Raw genomic sequence first — 3,864 nt, forward strand, 5'->3', positions numbered from 1 at the left:
CCCCCTCACATCGTGTGGGGTCTTAGGAGTTATGTGACCATACTTCACCACGCTGGTCCAAAATCTGATTTTTTTTATATATACTGGAGGAATCCAATGAACAAAAAAGCCATTTTTTAACAGATGTCTAGTGGTCAGTAGGGGCAAAGCGCGTCGGTGCAAGGAGGGTGGCGGATCACAGGAAACGATTGAAGATATAATGTTGAAAATAAAATATAAAATTAAAGATATAAGATGTAAATGTTTTGGCATCTGTCACGGTAGCAAGAAACTCAAACATTTGTATTCATATTATTGCGCATAGTATTACACACACACACGCGTACTTTGAATTGTTTAAAGCATATTGTTTAAAGCACCTTACTAATTGGCTGTGTCGGGTGGTGGCGGGTTTTGACGACACATTTAAATATTTACGCGATCTAACCCAAAACAAAACCCCTCTATTATGCACAATTGTAACGTTTAAACACAAGTTTTAAACGCGACATCCCACGAGACAGAATGAGCCCACCTTTACCCCCCACCTTCCCCCCCCCACCTTTCCCCCCACCTCTCCCCCCCCTTTCCACCCCCACCTTTCCCCCCCCCCCCACCTTTCCACCCCCCCCCCCCCCCACGTTTCCCCCGCCTCCCTATCGGCTGAAATTGCAGTGAGCGGTCAGACTCTTTCAAACAATAAAGGTGTCATTTAACTCGAGCGAGCCATTCGATTCCAAGAAGTCTTCGCCGGTGACTTTAAGAAGAAAGAAAGAAAAAACAATACGAGGAACTGATTGTAAGGTTTGCTTAAGTGTCTGCAGCGACAGAGCATTCTGCGGTTTGTGTGTGTCACAATGCAACGTGATGATGATGATAATAATAACAGCCTCTTGTGAAATCCGAGGGGCGGGGTGGGTGGGTGGGTGGTGGAGGGGTGAACAGTGCAAAGTTTTACAAGTTTCAGACGAGAGAGAAACATTTTTGAAGGCTGCACGGGAGTTCGCATATGTGGGTCGACTGCTTCTCTGTGCACGCCACACACGTGACCGTAAGGTTTTTATTTTTTTAAAGCTAACAGACAAAAGATGCCCCCCCCCACCCACCCCCCCCCCCCGTGTAGCCTTCACGATTCACGAACTGCTTCGGGGCAAGTGCTGAGAGTGAGCAAACTATTTAATGCGGGAACGGCGCACGAGGGTGATGTGGTCCCGACCCATTCTCGGCTTGGCACATCTTTGTATCCACAGCGCTGGTGATCGCATCGGGCACTCATCTAAGGCTGATTGTGGAGGCTTAGCAAGCCGGTTTAGATATATATATCTATAATAACGTTTCATCTTCTTGTTTCTTTCATAATAAAATAAAATATATTATTTTATTTTAATAAAAATATATTATTTTATTTAATTATGTTTTATTTTTATTATTTTATTATTTCCATTCTACGTGGCTTTACCGAAAGAACCAAGAAGATATGAATGTGTCGTTAAATCCGCCACCACACGACACAGCCAATTAGTAAGGTTTGTTAAATAAACAAATCGTGCCAATTAGTTACTACTTCGGCACACCGGTGTGTTGGAAAGCAAATGCACAACATTTACAATTACAACGTTTCGAGATATATATATTTCCACTGATGTTATCCGTGGGCAGGAATCAAACGACACTCGCGTCGCTGTGTCCGTACTCAGATTAGCGCTCACCACTGCGCCACCGCTCCCCAGACAACGGAAGATTGATGGTTAAACGTAGTGTGTTGCGAGTAAATCTGGTGAGACAATTACAATCATCGGAACACCAATCATCATCGTGATGGCGACGACGCGCGGTGAGTCGTTTTTAGTTTCACAGAATCTCGGTATGGTCTCATAAAAGCATTTGCCCTCGCCTGTACTTCAACAATGGTCATTCCGCGGACATTCCGGTGCGTTGCGCGCAGGAGACATGCTGTGTCAAAAAAGACAAATAGGGTGTCTCCGCAAGAGCCAAGGCTCGTTTTAAAAAGCGAGAGAGAGAGAGAAACATTTCTATGCTCCGTTAAGTGTGCCACACGCCCCCAACCCCACCTCTCTCTCTCTCTCGTTCCCACGTGGCACGTTCAAAAATCAAGGCGCGGCCCTGCAATTGCTCGCTCGCGCCCCTGATAGCGGAAGGGCCCTCCACGAGACGGGAGAACGCTTCACGAATTTGCGTGTCATCCTTGCGCAGGGGCCATGCTAATCTTCTCTGTATCGTTCCAATTTTAGTATATGTACTGCCGGAGCAAGTACGAGACGGGAGAGGGAGGAGGGGGGAGGGGTGTAGAGAAAGTCCTGTGCTATAGAGAAGGAGGGTATTCAGGGCCTGCAGTTACACACTGGCCGGTACGTGTTGGGAGAGGTAGTGAACAGGAGGAGTACACACGCCTCACCCCACCATTCATGTGCCTTATGGCCAGGTGAAGGCGCCGCGGTGCCGAGATGTTAACTCCCTCGCCTGGTATGCAGGAGGTGGGTTCGATCCCGGCCCTGACGCCTGCTGTATATTTGGAGTTTGTGACGTCTCTCTCTCCCCGTGGTCGCGCGGATGATTTTTCTCCGGCTCCTCCGGCTTTTCCCTCTACATTTAGAATCAACGTGATTTTAGAGTATTTTGGATGCTATACATGTCCACGTGATGAGCCACTTCGTTGCGTTTTCAATATTTTTGGCCAGGTCGCTTCTAAAAAAAGAGATATATTGTTCAATAGCCTTTGCCTAATAAAACATTTTTTTAGTTTACTTTAAGTTTAGAAAGCTCTTTCAGATTGTCCTCTATCGTTCACACAATAATTAATGTACGTATATATATATTTAGGTGAAGGTCCATTGATATCGACATTTTCTCTCGTAGACTCACTCGCTCGTGCATCCATTCGCGTGCATTACAACATTACATTGCTTTTATGGCTTTAATTTGGTGATTTTCGAAAAGTGTTTTGGTGTGGCCATGTTTGTTTGTTGTAGTGCAGAGTTAGACTGATGGCCTTAATCTAAGTTGTCTTGTGGTTGTTGTTGTTTGACTTGTATCCCACTGGGATTTTTGCACACAGCGTTGGTGTACGGTGCTTTTTCTGGAAGATTTAGTTGCTGTTTTTTCCTGGATTTTTCTGTTTGCTCATAGTCACTTTAAGATGTTTTCTTGTTCATGTTTTTGTTTTTTGTTTGTTGCGGTTGTACCCGATTCAAGAGCCGAATGGCTCACAGGGCTATACCTTTAGATTTCAAGCTTTCGTGACTGCAGGGATTCATCTTCTTGGTTCTTTCGGTAAAGTCACGTAGAAGGGAAGTAATAAAATAATAAAAATAAAACATAATAAAATAATTCTCACGACGTTTCGGCTACAACGCAAGCAGCCGTCTTCAGGTGAAGAATAAAACACTGCCAAGCTTCACCTGAAGACGGCTGCTTGCGTTGTAGCCGAAACGTCGTGAGAATTATTTTATTATGTTTTATTTTTATTATTTTATTACTTCCCTTCTACGTGACCTTACCGAAAGAACCAATAATGGCTATACCTAATAAATGAAACTTGAAAACTTAAAACTTCAAGCTAACAACCTTGGCAACATCCCCAACCGAGCCCACGTCTTGCCGTTCAGCGCCTGAAGTTGTCACCATGCGACAGGACCGATTCGACCAACCGTCTGTTCCATTCATTCGCTCGGCTCGCTCGCTCGCTCACTCGTGTCCTTTAGTATCACCACGTGGGACCTCATTGAGACAAACCGTCGATATTTTTTTTTTCCAGGGAGACCTGGGCCAGACAAAGCAATACACGTGACAGAAGGTAAACACGAGGGGTTATTGACACTCAACTTGACCCACCCCTCCCAGACGCACGATCGCGCCTCTACCAAT

The 3,864-nt window shown here is 45.2% G+C and overlaps 1 non-coding gene across 1 annotated transcript; it reads right to left on the minus strand.

The window, feature by feature from the left end:
- Positions 1-2,148: 2,148 nt before the first annotated feature.
- LOC144937431 (U6 spliceosomal RNA) lies at positions 2,149-2,255 on the minus strand. Its single transcript, XR_013637724.1, has one exon. It is a non-coding gene; the product is annotated as a U6 spliceosomal RNA (small nuclear RNA).
- Positions 2,256-3,864: the final 1,609 nt, after the last annotated feature.

This window comes from Lampetra fluviatilis, chromosome 18 (genome assembly GCF_964198595.1).
Source record: "Lampetra fluviatilis chromosome 18, kcLamFluv1.1, whole genome shotgun sequence".
In the NCBI taxonomy this organism is placed as follows: domain Eukaryota; kingdom Metazoa; phylum Chordata; class Hyperoartia; order Petromyzontiformes; family Petromyzontidae; genus Lampetra; species Lampetra fluviatilis.